The 20,450-nt window shown below is 40.2% G+C and overlaps 1 protein-coding gene across 2 annotated transcripts in view; it reads right to left on the bottom strand.

Annotated features, from left to right (window-relative positions):
* Positions 1-19,334, bottom strand: part of LOC134854264 (uncharacterized) — a 338,235-nt gene extending 318,901 nt beyond the window's left edge. Inside the window, exon 1 of one of the 2 annotated variants that reach the window (XM_063870457.1) lies at positions 19,321-19,334. The gene's annotated coding sequence lies outside the window, so the exon portion shown is untranslated. Of the gene's footprint in view, positions 1-12,212; positions 12,223-19,320 lie in introns of those variants that run through there. The other variant, XM_063870458.1, reaches the window with a different exon arrangement.
* Positions 19,335-20,450: the final 1,116 nt, after the last annotated feature.

Raw genomic sequence — 20,450 nt, 5'->3', positions numbered from 1 at the left:
GAAAACAAAAATCAGGAATTTCGAGCTGTTCAATGATGGGAAAAAGAGATGATAGAAGCAGAACAAGCAGATGATGCTTGACTAGGCTTTCTCAACATCCTACAAATGAATGTAAGAAGTCTCATAAATCTCGAACGACGAATGAAGTTTGCAAATGCTATAGCAACATCTAACTATGACATAATATGTCTCTGGGAGACTTGGTTAAATGAAAACATTGCATCATCTGAATTAATGCTAAACGAATACAGTTTTTGTAGATCAGAACGACAAACAGCCAAAGATCAAAATTTGCACGGTGGATTACTAATGGCAGTAAAACAAACATTTTCATCTAAATTATTGCCAAATAAGCAACCTGAATGTTGTTTAACTTGCAGCATCCAAAAAAAACGATAAGCGAATTATTGTCTGCTGTTTTTACAATCCACCTTCGAGCAACAAATATCGCTATTGTCTAGGCGATTTCGCACAAATTTTAAAAGAAATCGAGAAATCAAATCAATCAATTGCAACACTTATTTGCGGAGATGTTAATTTTCCAGAAGCAAACTGGATTGACTATAGTAGCACCGAAAATGAAGAAAACCCAATAATTGAACTAATTGAGCAACATCAGTTCGAGCAGGCAATAGATTTTCCAACTTGTGGCAAAAACACCCTAGACATTACATTATTCAAAATTGTCACATTCATGCGACTCCTGACGAAAATTTCTCAAAAATTTACAATTTGCTCCGACCACAAAGCAATCAGCATTCTAATTTAATGTCCTCACCATGAGGTAAAAGTCGCTATTGAAAAATTTCGAAGCTTCGGTAGCGTGGACTAAAACGAAATCAAGAAATCAATACTAAGTGAGCCTTTCTCACCAGTATGTCACACAAACACCAATAGAATGTGCGAGGAACTTTACGACTATTTGGACAATTTGGTAAACCAACATGTGCCTAGAAGAACGAGATGTCGCCAATCACTTCCGCCATGGATTACGCCAAGTACCTCAAACATCATGAACAAACTGCGAACACAATCTAGAATATACAAATTGAAACCTACAAGCTAACCGCAGAAATCTCATTCTATCTCCAGATAAAATGGTGGAAGAAGCAGTAGAGGAAGATAAAGTAAACTATCAGGAAAATTTGATGTCCACTCGTAACACACATTTAATTTTCAAACACTTTAAGAGTCTGAAAAAATCAGAAACTCTCCCAAAGACTATGATCAAGGACGAAATAGCTGTTTCCAAAGCCAAAGAAAAAGTGAACTTTTTGAATGAATATTTTCACTCTGTCTTTTCGCCCAAATCAAGCTTCAACTTCAGTGACATGAAGTGCGAAAACACGATATTGAGTAACTTCAGTATCTCAAAAACCTATTTAAACCAAATTATAACAGAGCTGGACTTAACAAAATCGCGGGGCCCAGATGGACTCCCACCAATTTTCTTCCAGCGAACGGCCGGAGAAATTACCACAATTTTGCATTGCGTTTTTAAAAACATCAAGAGGGTAAGGAAAATACCAGCTAAAGGGAAAGTTGCGGCAGTGTCGCCTATTTACAAGAAAGGTGATAAATTACTAATGGAAAACTACCATGCCCGTGTCACTCCTAAATATCATGAATAAACTCCTGGAAAAATGCATGTATCCAGCGTTGTATGACCATTTCATCAAGTTTCTCACAAGAAGTCAGCACGCTTTTGTTAAAAACCGTTCAGTTGTTACAAACATGTTATCTCTCTTGAAAAAGATCTACGAAGCAATTGACAAGAACGCTGAAAACCATGTGATCGCATTCTATACCGACTTCTCCAAGGCTTTCGACAAAGTCCCGCATTACGAACTACTAAAGAAAATGAGCAACATTGGAGTTGGAGGCTGTTTCCTTGAAATAATCGCAGACTATCTCAGCAACAGGAAACAATTTGTTCGTGTTGACAATTTCTCATCAGAAACTTCAGAAATTACAAGTGGCGTACCATAAGGATCGTTGATTGGTCCATTATTCTTCTGTATCTTCATAAATAATCTTCCTGAAGTGTTGAAATTTAGTGACCCATTTATCTTTGCAGACGACCTAAAGATACTAGCAGTGAATGTAGACACAAAGGACATCCAGCACGACCTAAAAAGCGTTGAAAACTGGGTAGACAAAAACAAGATGAGTCTGCAACTGGACAAAAGTTTTAAAGTCGAATTTAGAGGAAATCAACACGATTTTAATCTTTGTGAAACAGCAGTGGAAAGCTCGATTGTGATAAAGGATCTAGGCATACATGTGTCCAAACATTTAAAATGGACAACCCATATTGACTCAAGAATGTCGAAAGCGAATAAAACGTTCTATTGCATCCGCAGAAACTTAGAAATCAAAGTCAAAATGCTCATAAAACTTGGTCTGTACAATTCCTTAATCCTTCCTGTTCTAACGTATGGTCTAATTGTTTGCAATATCTCAAGAAGCGACATAGGAAGATTAGAAAGGTTCCAAAAGAAAGTCTTACAATGGATCACGGGAAACGATTCTGACTATACAGAACAGCTGAGATTGTTAAGAATCCTGCCTCTGGCGTTGTTTCTCCAGCTGAACGAGTTACTGATGATGGCGAAATTCATGCATGAAGAAAACAATCACATTAAGCTCCCGGCAAAAATTGAAAATCCAGGAAGAACGAAAGAAATTGTCAATATAAACAAGACCAGAACTGAAAAAGCTAGAGGAGAGTTTACATTCAGTACATGCCGTCTAATAAACCGACTAAATCAGAAAATTTAATTTCGAGAAATGCGAGGCTTAAAGCGAAGATTGATACAGATGATGAGGAAGTTTTTCGACGATCAATTCTCAGAACAAAACAAGTGAACATGGGTCCTCTTCTGTGACTGCAACATGTGCCGAAAGAACTGGACAGATTTTTGAGCACTTTGGGGATATTATCCCATCAGTATCCTACTGAAAATCAAGAGAATTGTCAATTAAAATCTACCCTCCTCGATTACAGCACAGATAGATGTGCCAGTCGGTCATATCTAGAAGTTTGACCTTGAGGAACACGAAAATACGTGGTTTTGGAATGAAGTTTTATTTTTCAAAAATTCGAATGGAGCCTGTCATGCTCAGTTTTCTCGCGACAACTGAAATCATCAAATAAAAAATCAGAACGACCGAATTACAATTGCGGGAAAGTTGTAAAATATATACAGTGGGAAAACGCTATTCGCAATTTCCATCGTAGAAAACTAGAGTAGAGCTGTCCTATCTGATATAGGAGACCAAAAAAATACGAGAGCAGGGCTAGAATCAATTGGACCAGTGTGAACCTTCAACGGAAAGGCAGACAAGTGAAATCTCCCAATGGTCCAGATCCAAAACTATATTCTTGAGTTAAAACTTACTTCCTTTGATTGAAACTCATCGTTAGAAAACTTCTTGAGTTATATTCAATTATATTTATGCTAGAGTCATTAATTAGTTTAATTGCTCTGTTTCTCAAGCGTGCTGCTATGTAAGTACCAAATTTATTTTCTCGAGTGTGTTTTATGATTGTTATGTTGAGGTAAGGCGAGTTTTAGGTTGATCCATCTGAAATGGATCAAAGTTCCACTGTCTAATAAAAAGTAAGTTAACGGATTGTTCCGACCCTGTTTTTAACGGCGTTCGTGTATTTTGGGTATTTCGAGACCTAAATATGGGAACGTTCTAATTTTCTAGAGTGGGGGATATTTTGGTAGTGGCCTTTAAGCTGTAACAGGTTCTAGTCTCATGTCGCAGGCGAACCGAATTGGCTCCGACCGTTTTTGAGGTAGAAAAACACAAAAGATAGTGTCCCTGACTCTTGAGCCAATAGTTATAGGGCCTTTTTTTCTTAAGCCTCATATGTGATCGAAAAGGCGAGTGTTACATAGTGTTTTTATGGCGCTCCTGGGTGTTTTTACGACATCATGACTACGGAGTCGAACCCACTTGACACAGCTCCGGGCTGCATGCCCATTCTAGAGTACCTGTGGTACGGTTCAGCGGGAACGTATAAACCTTCCGGTTGTACCGTGATAGCTTTTTAAGAAAACTAGAGAAAACTTCCTGGTACGCTCTCCGAACGGTTGTCCACACGGGCATGTATGGTCTAATTATTTGCAATATCTCAAGAAGCGACTTAGGGAGATTAGAAAGGTTCCAAAAGAAAGTCTTAAAATGGATCACGGGAAACGATTCTGACTATACAGAGCAGCTGAGATTGTCAAACATCCTGCCTCTGGCGTTGTTTCTCCAGCTGAACGATTTACTGATGATGGCGAAATTCATGCGTGAAGTAAACGATCACATTAAGCTCCCGGCAAAAATTGAAAATCCGGGAAGAACGAAAGAAATTTTCAACCTAAACAAGACCAGAACTGAAAAAGCTGGAGGAGAGTTGACATTCAGGACGTGCCGTCTAATAAACCGACTAAATCAGAAAATTTAATTTCGAGAAATGCGAGGCTTAAAGCGAAGATTGATACAGATGATGTGGAAGTTTTTCGACGATCAATTCTCAGAACAAAACAAGTGCACATGGGTCCCTTTCTGTGACTGCAACATGTGCCGAATTAACTGGACAGATTTCTGAGAACTTTGGGGATATCATCCCATCAGTATCCTACTGAAAATCAAGAGAATTGTCAATTAAAATCTACCCTCCTCGATTACAGCACAGATAGATGTGCCAGTCGGTCATATCTAGAAGTTTGACCTTGAGGAACACGAAAATACGTGGATTTGGAATGAAGTTTTATTTTTCAAATGTTCGAATGGAGCCTGTCATGCTCAGTTTTCTCGCGACAACTGAAATCATCAAATAAAAAATCAGAACGACCGAATTACAATTGCGGGAAAGTTGTCAAATATATACAGTGGGAAATTGCTATTCGCAATTTCCATCGTAGAAAACTAGAGTACAGCTGTCCTATCTGATATAGGAGACCAAACAAATACGAGAGCAGGGCTAGAATCAATTGGACCTGTGGTAACCTTCAACGGAAAGGCAGACAAGTGAAGTCTCCCAATGGTCAAGATCCAAAACTATATTCTTGAGTTGAAACCTACTTCCTTTGATTGAAACTCATCGTTAGAAAACTTCCTGAGTTATATTCGATTAAATTTATGCTAGAGTCATTAATTAGTTTAATTGCTCTGTTTCTCAAGCGTGCTGCTTTGTAAGTACCAAATTTAATTTTCTCGAGTGTGTTTTATGATTGTTTTGTTGAGGTAAGGCGAGTTTTAGGTTGATCAATCTGAAATGGATCAAAGTTCCACTGTCTAATAAAAAGTAAGTTAACGGATTGTTCCGACCCTGTTTTTAACGGTGTTCGTGTATTTTGGGTATTTCGAGACCTAAGTATGGGAACGTTCTTATTTTCTAGAGTGGGGGTATATTTTGGTAGTGGCCCTTAAGCTGTAACGGGTTCTAGTCTCATGTCGCAAGCGAACCGAAATGGCTCCGACCGTTTTTGAGGTAGAAAAACACAAGAGATAGTGTCCCTGATTCTTGAGCCAATGGTTATAGGGCCTATTTTTCTTAAGCCTCATTTGTGACCGAAGTAGGCAACTGTTACATAGTGTTTTTATGGCGCTCCTGGGTGTTTTTACGACATCATGACTACGGATTCGAACCCACTTGACACAGCTCCGGTCTGCATGCCCATTCTAGAGTACCTGTGGTACGCTTCAGCGGGAATGTATAAACCTTCCGGTTGTACCGTGATAGCTTTTTAAGAAAACTAGAGAAAACTTCCTGGTACGCTCTCCGAACGGTTTTCCACACGGGCATGTATGGTCTATTATTTGCAATATCTCAAGAAGCGACGTAGGGAGATTGGAAGGTTCCAAAAGAAATTCTTAAAATGGATCACGGGAAACGATTCTGACTATACAGAGCAGCTGAGATTGTTAAACATCCTGCCTCTGGCGTTGTTTCTCCAGCTGAACGAGTTACTGATGTTGGCGAAATTCATGCGTGAAGAAAACGATCACATTGAGCTCCCGGCAAAAATTGAAAATCCAGGAAGAACGAAAGAAATTGTCAATATAAACAAGACCAGAACTGAAAAAGCTAGAGGAGAGTTTACATTCAGTACGTGCCGTCTAATTAACCGACTAAATCAGAAAATTGAATTTCGAGAAATGCGAGGCTTAAAGCGAAGATTGATACAGATGATGTGGAAGTTTTTCGACGATCAATTCTCAGAACAAAATAAGTGCACATGGGTCCTCTTCTGTGACTGCAACATGTGCCGAAATAACTGGACAGATTTTTGAGAACTTTGGGGATATCATCCCATCAGTATCCTACTGAAAATCAAGAGAATTGTCAATTAAAATCTACCCTCCTCGATTACAGCACAGATAGATGTGCCAGTCGGTCATATCTAGAAGTTTGACCTTGAGGATTTTTGAGAACTTTGGGAAGTCGTCCCATCAGTATCCTACTGAAAATTCACAACAACAACAACAATCCGGGGTAATGGCACACCAGATGTTTCGCTTAAGCTAGCTTTTATTTCTTTTGCTGAGGCTAACAAGTGGGTTATGTTAGTAGGCGAGCAAAAGTACCTTTGGCTGTCAGGAGAACTGCTCGCAGAAACTGGTTACTGTTTTTTAAGCAATTGTTGACCAGTCTTGGTGTGTTTTCATGAATAACCAGGTTGTAATTAAAGCCGAAAAAACGGCCGAAACATTTCTTGTTGACAGAATGTCCAATATAATTTTGAAACTTCATAAGTTTTTTAGGTTGGGTAGTCAATCGAATGAAAAATTTAAGTCATTTTCAAAACTAGGAAATTTGTCGGCAAAGTCATCAAAATTTTCAGGTCATAATGAGTAGGGCAAATCCTTTCAATAAAGATCACAAGGCTATCGAAGAGAATGTAGCTGCTCGTTATAAATATTTGAATGAGCTGTGGAATGATGGATCTTATTTCCGATACGCGTACGCGATGTCAAATTTTTTACTGGTTGAAACCCCAGCACATATGTTTTGGCCGCATCAACAACGTCTTATGAACAATTGGCGTGCTAAGCATGGAACACCTGTTAGATATCACGCTGAGTTCCCCAGAGTCAAACGAGCAGACCAATGCGAGACGAATGATTTGCCATGCCTATATGAAGCAAATCAGCAGATGCTCAGAGACAGAATTGTAGATGAAGAAATTGTTCACGTCATGAAGTAACAAACCATAAATTTTAATGAGAAAAGGATAAGTAATCAGCGAGACAGTGAGAATACGATCAAATAAGTTCGCCTGATGGTTGTATTGCTTAAGCACGTTTGCCTAAATTAAATGATGTCAAAATAGAACTCAGAGGATTAGTCTAAATAGCACATAAAGGTTAAACTGTCGCTAGAAGAATGAAAATTGCTCGAAGGAGAAGAAAAAACCTAATTTCAATTGTTAATTGTTCGCCAAATAGCGAACTCAATTTGTTTGCTCGTGTATTTTACGAATGTCAAATTTCAAAGCTAATAAGCTAAAAGAGTGTTGTTATCCGCCGGTGGACCCGCACAGAAGAAACCTACCGCACGGGATGGTGGGGGTAGCAAAAACAAAAAAAGCACAGGGGGTACAAGTTTTTTCCTAAACTGCAATTGGTTGTCCAAGTACCCATTTCTGCTGTCTTGAGAGGGACTTGTATAAAAATTTTCTTGAAAGTGCTTTGGGTTAAAATCAAAAATGGTAAATTACCAAAAGGCTATAAAATGCCATTTCAAATGGCAGGGAATGTTGAAAAGTCTGGAATGATCAAGAAGTCTGGCGTTGATATGTGGGCGCGGAATTGAGGTAAGAATGCGTTCGAGAATGGAGTCATTAGTGACAATGGGGTTGTTCAGAGGTCTGGGACGGTTGCTTCTTTGGGTTAAAAGGAGTTTAATATCGTCGGTCCTCTAACCAAAAAAAAGCGGGTTCAATTAAAATGGGCCCTTCCGTCATGCGACGGTACGTGCACAGGTTGGATAGGGCCATATCAACGCTATATAAATATATCGACAAAATTTTATGAATAAATCAAGTCTATTTTAATGCATCAAGAGAATTGTCAATTAAAATCTACCCTCCTCGATTACAGCACAGATAGAATTGTCTATGTTGGATGTATTTTTAAGTTTTTTGCACCCCCTAAAGCAGAGGATTGGACTCCTCAGAAGTGCAAAACTTATTTTTGTTCTTATATAGTTAATTGTGTCCGAGTATGATTCGTTCCGTTTTTCGTTTAGTTTTTCTGCCAGTTTCTGGACGGTTTTTGTAGAGCCCGGTGCTGCTCCTCCGGTACACGCAAAAATTAGTGGAACAAAGCTGCTGTGTTCCACGTCCAGAATTCTTTGTTGGTATTTTAATGTTTTGACACTCTCATGATATTTGTAGGCGTCAGATATAGTTTAAGGGCAGGATTTAGCATGGGGATTGAAAATTTTTACATCGAAAAAGGTTCGGCCTCCCCAGAGTCCATTTGCCTTGATGTCAGGTCGAGCGTCATCTTCAGTAGTGGTTGTTTTGTTGTGAAAGCTTTCGCCTTCCAACGATTGAAGTTTCGGCTCTATTTCAACATCATGCCATACTTCGTCCAGGAGTGTCGCAAGGGTATCGCGAGTTTCATTACGTCTTAGGTGAGTGTATCCACCTTTGGGACAGTGTAGGGAGTGGGTCAGTGTGAACGGTTGTCCACACGGGCATGTATGTGGGGGTGTTTGGTGGTTCCCATCCATATCCAGATGTAATCCATCTTTAAACTCTGATTTGTTGAGAGAGAAATTGTATTTTTTTAGGGGGAGCATGCTTAGCCAATTCGATGCTCCTTTCTGTGACGCTAGATTTATTGTCAGTTTTTTCTCTGATGAGCAATTTTCCATAATTTTAGCCTTTTTTGAGAGAGTGATGTTCTGTTTCTCAGTTTTGATGTTTCTATTTATCAGAGTTTGTTCTGTTTCAGCTATTTCTGTATCACTGTTTTCTAACGGATCACAAATGGCTCGTGACCACTCATAGATTTTGGAAAAGTCCGTGTTACTGAGGAGGTCTAATTCTCCCATTCTTAGTGGTAGTGCAAAAAGGTTGCGATCTTCATCGGTTATATGGTTTTTACCAGTAATACTAGGAAGTAGCTGCTGTCTTACGTTTTTCTCAATTTCATCCATTTTCTTAAATGCTTCCGGAGTTGTTCTGGTTAGAAAGCTTAATTTATTTTGAACTCCCTTTGTGTAGCAGGAGTACGCATTTTGTGGTGATGTTTTAGCTCTTTTGGAAAGCTTTTCAGTTAGGGTAGCTCTCTTTTCAATTTTGCTTTCGATGTACTTATCGCATGCTGATGGTGTTCCTATGACCGATCCAAGGACTGTAAAACCGTCTACCATTGTAATATTTGTGCCTTCGAATACTTTTATGGCGCTTTCACGACAGTTTCCTTTACTATGATTTGACATTTGGAGGGCTTCACATTGTACTCGAACGCCTTTCCGTGCACATCTAGGTTGTCCAGTATTGCGCAGAGACTCTTAAGATCACCTGCAGCGCTTCCATCTGCGTACCATTTTTGGGTGACATTTGGCTTTTGCAGGAGCTCAATCAGTGAGAATATTCCAATTGCGTACATAGCCATTGCGAGGGTATCACCTTGCGTTGTGCCTTCGGTAGATAACCAAACCGTGTTATTGACAGATAAATTTGAGGGATGTTTATATGAGTTGGCCAGCGCATGATGTAGTGCCGGACAAAGGATCTCTACATTTTTCAGAGCAAGTTCTCTATTGAGGGAGTTGAAGGCGTTTTCTGCATCAATAAGTAATATGGCTTCCGTTTCAGGTTTCTGAAACTCCTTCCTCAAGCTGTGGATAGCATATTCGATCTCACACTTCTGGCCTAAGCAGAGTTGGAAATTTTTTCCGATATTTTAAGGTCTGATTTTATACATTGGGTGATTGTTTTGCCAATTATTGTTCTCAGAACGTCGCCTATACCAATGGGCCCTACCCCTGGATGTTTGTCCAGAGGTATCAGGCGACACGAGTTGTAAGCTGCTAAGTTTTCATGGGGGACAACTTTACTTGCTATTATTGTACAGAATAGTTTAGCAATTGTTTTGCAAAGCTCAATGGATGTCTGGTTGAAGTGATTTAATATCCTTCTCCATTCGCACGCATCTAGACCTGAGGGACCGTGGCTTCCGTGCGTTTTCAGGGTTGATTTTCGAACTGTCTTGGCGTTCATTTGTTCGAATATAGAGGGGTGGTATGGCATTGTGTCTTCATTTAATTCAGTTATGACATTGATATTTTCTCCTCCACCCTGAAATCGGACTTGTTGAAATGGTTCTGGGAATACTTCCATGCGTTTTACAATGAAAGCAATTCTTGCTCCTGGGTTACCTTTTGTGACTGCAATCGAAACAACTGTAGACTCGGTTTTAACAGAAATACCTTTGGGGGAAACCCCTTGTGATTTATCACTAAATCCAATATAATAATAATAATATAGTTAGTGTTCGCTGTTTTGGCTGGGGGGGGGGGGGGGGGGTGTTTTTCTTTCAGGATATTGAGGACTGTTTTTCCTTCAATGACTTCGTTTAGGGGAAGTACTCCTTTAATTTTCTTGTCTGAAAGGCAGCCAATGGCGGCAGATATTTTGCCTGTACTCATTAGTTTATCAAATTGCTTAGCTTCCTCGTTTACTTCGGACTTCTTCTGTTTTGGATGTCTAATTTGGAGAGCTTTCGCTTCAGTGAAAAGTTCGTCTAATAGGCCTTGCTTCCATAAAATTATGCGGCGGCTCAGTGTTTTGGAATTTGATCCGTTTGTTTCTGATTCAGTTTTGGGGAGCAGCAGACGTGGGAGAATCATTGCTGCTTTCATTGCGATGTTAGAATTTGGTGTTTCTTCTACTAATGACAACAGCTGCTCGTTCAGTAATTCTAAGAATTGGAACCCGGGCTTGTTCTTGCTTAGAACTATGAAGCGCGGTTTCTAGTTAACGACATTTTTGTATATGTCATTTATTTTAATTTCAAGTTCTTGGTCGATAAGTTTCCAGGGGTCGAAGGGGGCTGTAGTGATTGCTGGGGGCGATGGATCAGATTGTGTTGCGTTGGGCAGTGCGTTTGTTTCAGGTGTTGCCGGTGATGTTTCTTTTTGAGTTGTAATGGGGGCTGTGCTGGTTCGTCTGTTTGTGGAAATAAGCCCTTTTGCAAAGTTCTCGGGTGTGCATTTTAAGCAGGAGAACCCATCGTAATAAAATTTGCTGCTCTGTAGCCCGCTACATGAGACATGGATGTATGGTTTGCAAATGACACACCATATGCCTCCTTTTTGGAGGTGGCGTTTGCAAATTTGGCAGTGCGTTTGATCGGCCATAATTTGGCAGCGAGGAGGGTAAATTTATGGTGAATATATAAAAGTTAGCTGAGCGAGCAATAAACTGAAAATTTTATTGCCATAAAAAGAAAAATGAATACCATCTTTACAAAACATATTAGCACTAAATTTTACGTTTAGATTGGGGGAAATGATTCGAATTCTTGAGTGGTAAAATGTATTAATAAGGCGAAACAAAGATTTATTTAAAGCACCAAGTTTTCTGTTTATGAAATGATTATTTGCAGAGAGGATGGTTTTCGGGATAATAAGCACATTTAGGTTAAACTTTATTAAACTTCATTTGGGATAATTTATTAAAAATCTCCAATCATTAGCAAAGTCTGAAACCGTAGATGATTTATCATTAAAGCCTGCTACTATAGTAACACAGTTCAATTTCTGCGAGGGATAGCGCGAGACAGTAGCAGCGAGGTCGGCTAGTTTTGCACCTCTGTACGAGTGAACTGTGGCTCCGACATCTTTGGGGCTGCAGTACTTGGTCCTTGAGTTTCTTATTACCAATTTCCTGCTCCACTTGGGTAGCCACTTCGGCCTCTACTTCGGCACGGACATTCACTAAACAGGGTACAAAAGAGACAAAACAAGAGAAAGAATAGATTATTAAATGGATTATAGAGAAATAGATTTAAAAAACACATAAAAAAATGAAAGCGATTACAACCTGGTTTTTGACGGGTGGAGGTTCCGGCGGGGATGTCCAGGTAGAGGGGGTGTATCGCGGCTTGAAGAGCTTGTCTCTAAAATCCCGTACCGGGCCTTCTTCTTGCAAGCCTACCATTATGAGCGTATCATATCACATGAAACTATTTAATAAGCTTACCGCAACAATTAGGCTAAACTAGCGGTCTTCCTGCGTAGTTACGGTCAATCAAAAAGATGCTTAGGCCCATACCAGCATTATTTATGCATCAAAACGCTTTGAAATGTTAGAAAACAATGTTGATCAATGTTGAATTAGGAGTACTTTCGAGCTATCGCTCATCATCAGCATCTTAAAACACAAAAATATCGAGCTTCAAAAAAGCACCAAACACTTCAAATGAATAAAAGAGTAAACAAACAAAAAACAAACTATAAATCTATTCTGAGGTGGATAGTATCCACACATACAGAACAAGATGCATCATAGCTTGATGGTGAGGGGGCGCCTGCGATACTCTTCCTTGGTATTCAGAGACGGTTTGAGTTTTTCACTATAGAGAGCTTCCAGGGACTCCAGTTTTACTATGTCACTGCTTCGGTCGAGAATAGAAGTTTCGTAAGCCTGCTTCCCGCAATAATCATGAAGGTGTCTGGCAACGGGCGCGGAAGGCATCAAATGCTCAGACAGTCGTGTTTTAAAGTGTCGAGCCGTCTGGTCGACGTAGCGGGCCTGATAATTCGAACACTCAATTTGATAAACAACACTCAATCGAATGCGATAACTGCGCCAAACATTTATGTGCAAAATGCTGAAAAAACGCCACCGTCAGTTTAAAGTAAGGGCATATGGATACGGTGTTGTGATACATCAACACCCGAGGTAAAAAGCCTAATTAAGGGTGCAACCGCTCCAAAATTGAATCCGGAGATAACTTAATTGAGGAACGACCTGGATAAGACGGTTGATTCCGTGAAGAGTCTAATGGAGTACTTCTACTACTTCATGAATGGATAATTTTGGAAGCTGGAGCAGAACAAAAACGGGAAGAAGAAGACTTAAGAAGGAAAAAGAATCTTATTATACACAAAGCCCCTGAAAGCCAGTCAAGGGACTCAAAAGAACGTTATAACGAAGACATGTCATTAATCCAGCATTTATGCTCTAGCATAGAAATTGAACCAACTTAAGTTAAAAACTGTACCCGACTACGCAAAACCCCTGATCAAGAGAACAGAGCGAGGCCCCACCCACTGAGAATCACTCTAGACTCACCGGAGGACGCGGAACTCATGATGAAAAATTTGACAAAACTGAAGTTTGCCGAAGACAAAATCAGACAACTAAGAGTCACTCCTGATAGGAGCATGAAAGAGAGAAAATGTCCGTTTTCTAGTGCAACGGGCAAAAATTTTAACAGCAGAGGAAGCCGCGAACTTCTTACACATTGTCAGAGGGAACAAAATCATCAGAGTAAAGAAAACAGAGAAGTATTGCAAAAAACAACGCCGGAAACAGAGAACATTTTGAGCTCTTGTAAATTTTGAACTCCTGATAAATTCATTGAACTACAAGTACTACTACAACAAGCAAATATGTTACCACACATCATTGCCCTAAATGAAGCGAAACCCAAGAATTCTGTAATCTTGTGGAACCCATTTCGGCACAAACTCGACTGGTACAATTTAAAACAAAAAAAACATGAACCGAACGGGAAGGGGAGGGGCATGTTGTTTTATATTCGAAAGGACATCGATTACAAGGAAATAAACGATGAATCTGGATTTGAGGAAATGCAAGTATACAATCTACTGCTAACAAAGAGAAGTTGTGATAGCTTCAACCTATCGGAGCCCATCATCTACCCCCGAAAACAACTACAACCTGAACAACTTTTTAAGAAGCATTGGATCCAACCGTTCTAGATACATTGTACTAGGAGACTTGAATTACAGAGATATAGATTGGCGATATATCAGCACGAATCATGACGAGAACAGCAAGGAACACCAATTTATTGAAGCGGTAAAAGATTCTTATCTCGATCAACATAACGCGTGTGACCAACGGTTGATAGACCAACGCGTGTGACCAAAAACAACGAACCATCACTACTAAATTTCATGTTAGCCGACAAAACCCTGGAACCAACTAGCATAGAATACATCTCCCCGCTGGGTAAGGGTGATCACACACTAATCCAAGCAAAATTTGATCTCTGGACAACAGAGCGATGTAAAGAGAGACTGAATTACAACAAAGGGAGCTACGTGGAACTCCGGTCAGAGTTAAACACCAACATAATGTATGAAGAATCGCAAACACATGAGCAAAACTGGGAAAAATTTAAAAGCACTCTTGATTGTGCTGTTAAGAAGTTCATCCCTAAAATTAAAATTCGTATAAATCAAAACAAAATGCCAATGAGACCCGAAGTGAGAGATGCAGTTCGTGAAAAAAATATATGGAGAGATGTCAGGAGAGATAAAACACAAGAAAATTTTGAAAAATACTCGAAGGCTCGAAACAAAGTCAGGAAACTGACACGGAACTGTGTTCGAATACATGAAGAAGATATATCAAAAAGCATAAAACAGCAACCTAAAAAGTTTTGGAACTATGTAAACAAAAAAATTAAATCCACTGAGACGATACCTGCACTAAAAATTAGCGATAATAATTGGGCAAAGACTAGCAAGGAGAAAGCGACTGCCCTGTCTGATTTCTTCATTTCAGTTTTCACCATAAGGACACCTGGCAGCTTGGATTTAAAGGATCTCCAAGAGCAGCAAATATCAGATGATCTATATCTCTCTAAAGAGGTAATACTACATGAATTTGCAGCGTTAGACACCACCAAATCGATGGGAGCTGACAAGATTTTGAACGAATGCCGATTTGAATTAGCTGAATTACTGTGTTCTTTAATGCAAAACTCCTGGGATAAGGGAGAAATACCCAACGATTGGAAATGCGCAAATATAACAGCGATTCACAAAAAAAGACGCAAAAATTGTCCCAAACAATTACCGACCTGTTAGCCTCACATCAATTTGTTGCAAAATATTGGAAAAAGTGATAAGAAGACACCTGTTTGACTTTTTGACAAAAAACAACATCTTATCAGACAAACAGTATGGTTTCTTACCAGGTCGATCAACGACTCTCCAGTTATTAAAAGCGCTCGTTGACTGGACTGCGGAACTGGACAAGGGTTTTGAGGTAGACATAGTATACATTGACTTTCAAAAAGCTTTTGATAGCGTTCCCCATAAAAGACTATTGAACACAATATCCAAATATGGGATCAAAGGGAAAACTTTAAACTGGATCACAGTATTCTTAACGGATAGGAGGCAACGAGTAGTGGTAAACGAAAGCTTTTCGGAGTGGGCACCAATTGTCAGCGGAGTCCCACAAGGATCTGTCCTGGGACCAATACTTTTTTTGTTATACATCAACTCGATGACGGATGGCATTACATCCCCTATGCTTCTATGCGCAGATGACGCCAAAGTATTCAGATCAATTACTGATGTGACTCAAGAGGAAAAACTATAATCTGACCTGAATGAAATTTCCAAATGGGTTAAAAGCAGTTTAATGAAGTTCAATCTGACAAAATGTCATACACTCACCCTAACGGGAAGAACGAAACAATCTGAACGGAACTATACCCTAAATGGTGGAAAACAACTAAGCAAAGTTGAATCAGAGAAAAATCTGGGAGTTATCGTTGATTCAAGACTATAATACCGTGAGCACATCGCCAAAAAGACGAAATTGGCAAACAGTATAGTCGCGATAATCAGGAAAAGTTTTGTAAACCTGACTTCTGAAATTCTAACGACCCTGTACAAAGCCTTAGTAAGATTACATCTGGAGTATGCAAATCAGGCATGGAATCCATACCTTAAAAAAGACAAAATTACGATTGAAAATATTCAGCGACGCGCAACGAAACTTGTTCCAGGTATACGCAAATACAGCTACTCGAAACGACTTCAGATTTTGAAACTACCAACACTCGAGTATAGACGCAAACTCGGTAGAATGATTGAAGTCTTCAAACTTCTGAACGGTCTGTACGATACAGCAGCGACTGAAAGATTTTTTAGAATCAACGAAAGATACACAAGAAGAAACCCTTTCAAGATTGTGACCAAGAAGACCAGAACTACTGCTAGACAAAATTTCTTTACAGTTGCAGCCATCAACGACTGGAATTCGTTACCCGAAACAGTAATATCAAGCGAGAGTGTACACGTTTTCAAATCAAGACAAGACAAACTATGGGCGTCTGAAATATTTGACGCATCGTTTATGGAATGACAAAATGGACGTCCAAGAAAGAGCTGGTCGACAGAGGCCTACAGATCAGAAGTTAACCTGTGAACACGACTTGAAAGTTCTTTGGAAACAGGTGATTTGAGGGACGGCAAACACGTTCTCAGTTTCGTCGTAGTAAAAACAACGTTTATTCCACTGCACTTCCGAACGCGTTTGCTCAATTGATGTGATATCTTCCCTCGATACTGCAACAGCATTAGTGGAGGCGTAGATCATTTATCGCCTGGATCAAGACGTGCAACAGTCTGCGTTTCACCGACCGTTTCTGATGATCTTCTCCAGAGTCTCCCGTATGATCGGTTCATAGAAAACTGGGGGATACTGGTTGTTCTCCAGTTGAATCTTGAATTGTCCAAGTGACGACTCAAAAGTCGGCAAAGTGGACGTCGCGTTGAAAATCCGGTGCACTGTACCTTCCACAATATTTCGTATGTACTTGGTGGGAGCAAGTGCATGCAAATTTGTCACCGGCCAAGCTGTTTAGACGTTACGTGGAAGACATTATTCGTACCGCCAGACAGTCGGAGATTGATAACCTCTTGGAACGTGCGAACAAGCTGGATCCTGATCACCTCCAGTTTACCATGGAGAAGGAGCCGGATGGCGTTTTACGTTTTCTGGACATCAAGATAGTGCGGACTGGGTTTTCTTGTGTTACGGATTGGTATAACCAACCCACTGACACCGGCTTGTTTTTGAATTTTCATGCACATACTCCCACCAAGTACAAACGAAATATTGTGGAAGGTACAGTGCACCGGATTCTCAACGCCACGTCCACTTGGCCGACTTTTGAGTCGTCACTTAAACGATTCAAGATTCAACTGGAGAACAACCATTATCCCCCTATTTTCTATGAACCGATCATAGTGGAGACCCTGGAGAAGATCATCAGAAACGGTGAAACGCAGACTGTTGCACGTCCTGATCGAGGCGATAAACGATCTACGCGTCCACTGTTGCTGTTGCAGTATCGAGGGAAGATATCAGATCAATTGAGCAAACGCGTAAGAAAGTGCAGTGGAGTTAACGTTGTTTTTACTACGACGAAACTGAGAACGTGTTTTCCGTCCCTCAAGTCGCCTGTTTCCAAAGAACTTTCAAGTCGTGTTGTTTATCAATTTGAGTGTTCGAATTGTCAGTCCCGCTACGTCGGCCAGACGGCTCGACACTGCAAAAGACGACTGTCTGAACTTTTGATGCCTTCCGCGCCAGTTGCCAGACACCTTCATGATTGTTGCGGGATGCAGGCTTACGAAACTTCTGTTCTCGACCGAAGCAGTGACATACTAAAACTGGAGACCCTGGAAGCTGTCTATATTGAAAAACTCAAACCGTCTCTGAATACCAAGGAAAAATAGCGCAGGCGCCCCCTCATCAAGCTATGATGCATCTTGTTCTGCATGTGTGGATACTACCCACCTCAGAATAGATTTAGTATGTGTTTTTTTGTTTGTTTTCTCTTTTCTTCATTTGATGTTTTTGGTGCTTTTTTGAAGCTCTATTTTTTTGTGTTTTAAGATGCTGATGATGAGCGATAGCTCGAAAATACTCCTTATTCAACATTGATCAACGCTGTTTTCTGATATTCACCCATTAATGTTCATTCCGTGGAAACTTTTCTTTAGAATGTTTATATTAAGTCGTGGGCAACTTAAATAGCTGAACATTTAATGCATCATCATCAAGTTGAAACATCTGATCTTACGCGTCCTTCCTCATGCGACATTTTTGTATATGTCATTTATTTTAATTTCAAGTTCTTGGTCGATAAGTTTCCAGGGGTCGAAGGGGGCTGTAGTGATTGCTGGGGTGATGGATCAGATTGTGTTGCGTTGGGCAGTGCGTTTGTTTCAGGTGTTGCCGGTGATGTTTATTTTTGAGTTGTAATGGGGGCTGTGCTTGTTGGTCTGTTTGTGGAATTAAGCCCTTTTGCAAAGTTCTCGGGAGTGCATTTTATGCAGGAGAACCCATCGTATCAAAATTTGTTGCTCTGTAGCCCGCTACATGAGACATGGATGTATGCTTTGCAAATGACACACCATATGCCTCCTTTTCGGAGGGGCGTTTGTAAATATGGCAGTGTGTTTGATCGGCCTTAATTTGGCAGCGAGGAGGGTAAATTTATTGTGAATATATACGAGTTAGCTGAGCGAGCAATAAACGGAAAATTTTATTGCCATAAAAAGAAAAATGAATACCATCTTTACAAAACATATTAGCACTAAAATTTACGTTTAGATTGGGGGAAATGATTCGAATTCTTGAGTGGTAAAATGTATTAACAAGGCGAAACAAAGAGTTATTTAAAGCACCAAGTTTTCTGTTTATGAAGTGATTATTTGCAGAGAGGATGGTTTTGGTGATAAAAAGCACATTTGGGTTAAACTTATGAATTATCAAATTTATTAAAAATCTCCAATCATTAGCAAAGTCTGAAACCGTAGATGAGTTATCATTAAAGCCTGCTACTATAGTTACACAGTTCAATTTCTGCGAGGGATAGCGCGAGACAGTAGCGGCAAGGTCGGCTAGTTTTGCACCTCTGTACGAGTGAACTGTGGCTCCGACATCTTTGGGGCTGCAGTACTTGGTCCTCGAGGTTCTTATTATCAATTTCCTGCTCCACTTATGTAGCCACTTCGGCCTGTACTTCGGCACGGACATTCACTAAACAGGGTACAAAAGGGACAAAACAAGAGAAAGAATAGATTATTAAATGGATAATAAAGAAATAGATTTAAAAAACACATAAAAAACTGAAAGCGATTACAACCTGGTTTTTCACGGGTGGAGGATCCGGCGGGGAGGTCCGGGTAGAGGGGGTGTATCGCGGCTTGACGAGCTTGTCTCTAAAATTCCGTACCGGGCCTTCTTCCTACAAGTGTACCATTATAAGCGTATCATATCACATGAAACTATTTAATAAGTTTACCACAACAATTAGGCTAAACTAGCGGTCCTCCTGCGTAGTTACGGTCAGTCAAAAAGATGCATAGGGCCATACCAGCATTTTTTATGCATCAAAACGCTTTAAAATGTTAGAAAACAACGTTGATCAATGTTGAATTAGGAGTACTTTCGAGCTATCGCTCATCATCAGCATCTTAAAACACAAAAATATCGAGCTTCAAAAAAGCACCAAACACGTCAAATGAAGAAAAAAGTAAACAAACAATAAATCTATTCTGAGGTGGATAGTATCCACACATACAGAACAAGATGCATCATAGCTTGATGGTGAGGCGGCGCCTGCGATACTCTTCCTTGGTATCCAGTGACGGTTTGAGTTTTTCACTATAGAGAGCTTCCAGGGACTCCAGTTTTACTATGTCACTGCTTCGGTCGAGAATAGAAGTTTCGTAAGCCTGCATCCCGCAACAATCATGAAGGTGTCTGGCAACGGGCGCGGAAGGCATCAAATGCTCAGACAGTCCTGTTTTAAGGTGTCGAGCTGTCTGGCCGACGTAGCCGGCCTGACAATTAGAACACTCGATTTGATAAACAACACTCAATGGAATGCGATAACTGCGCCCAACATTTATGAGCAAATTGCTTAAAAATGCCACCGGGAGCTTACAAATTCATGTCTAAAAGTAAGGGCATATGGTGTTGTTACACATCAACACCCGAAGTGAAAAGCATAATTAAGGGTGCAACCGCTCCAAAAATGAATCCGGAGATAACTAAAATGAGGAACGACCTGGATAAGACGGTTGATTCCGCGAAGAGTCTAATGGAGTACTTCTACTACTTCATGAATGGATAATTTTGGAAGCTGGAGCAGATCAAAAACGGGAAAAAGAAGAAGACTTAAGAAGGAAAAAGAATCTTGTTATGCACAAAGCCCCCGAAAGCCAGTCAAGGGACTCAAAAGAACGTTATAATGAAGACATGTCATTAATCCAGCAAATATGCTCTAGCATAGAAATGGAACCAACTAAAGTTAAAAACTGTACCCGACTAGGCAAAACCCCTGATCAAGAGATCAGAGCGAGGCCCCGCCCACTGAGAATCACTCTAGACTCACCGGAGGACGCGGAACTCATG

The sequence above is a fragment of the Symsagittifera roscoffensis genome, chromosome 9 (genome assembly GCF_963678635.1).
Source record: "Symsagittifera roscoffensis chromosome 9, txSymRosc1.1, whole genome shotgun sequence".
NCBI classification, from domain to species: domain Eukaryota; kingdom Metazoa; phylum Xenacoelomorpha; order Acoela; family Convolutidae; genus Symsagittifera; species Symsagittifera roscoffensis.
The sequence above is the reverse complement of the archived record's forward strand: the minus strand, read 5'-3'. Positions and strand labels throughout refer to the sequence as shown.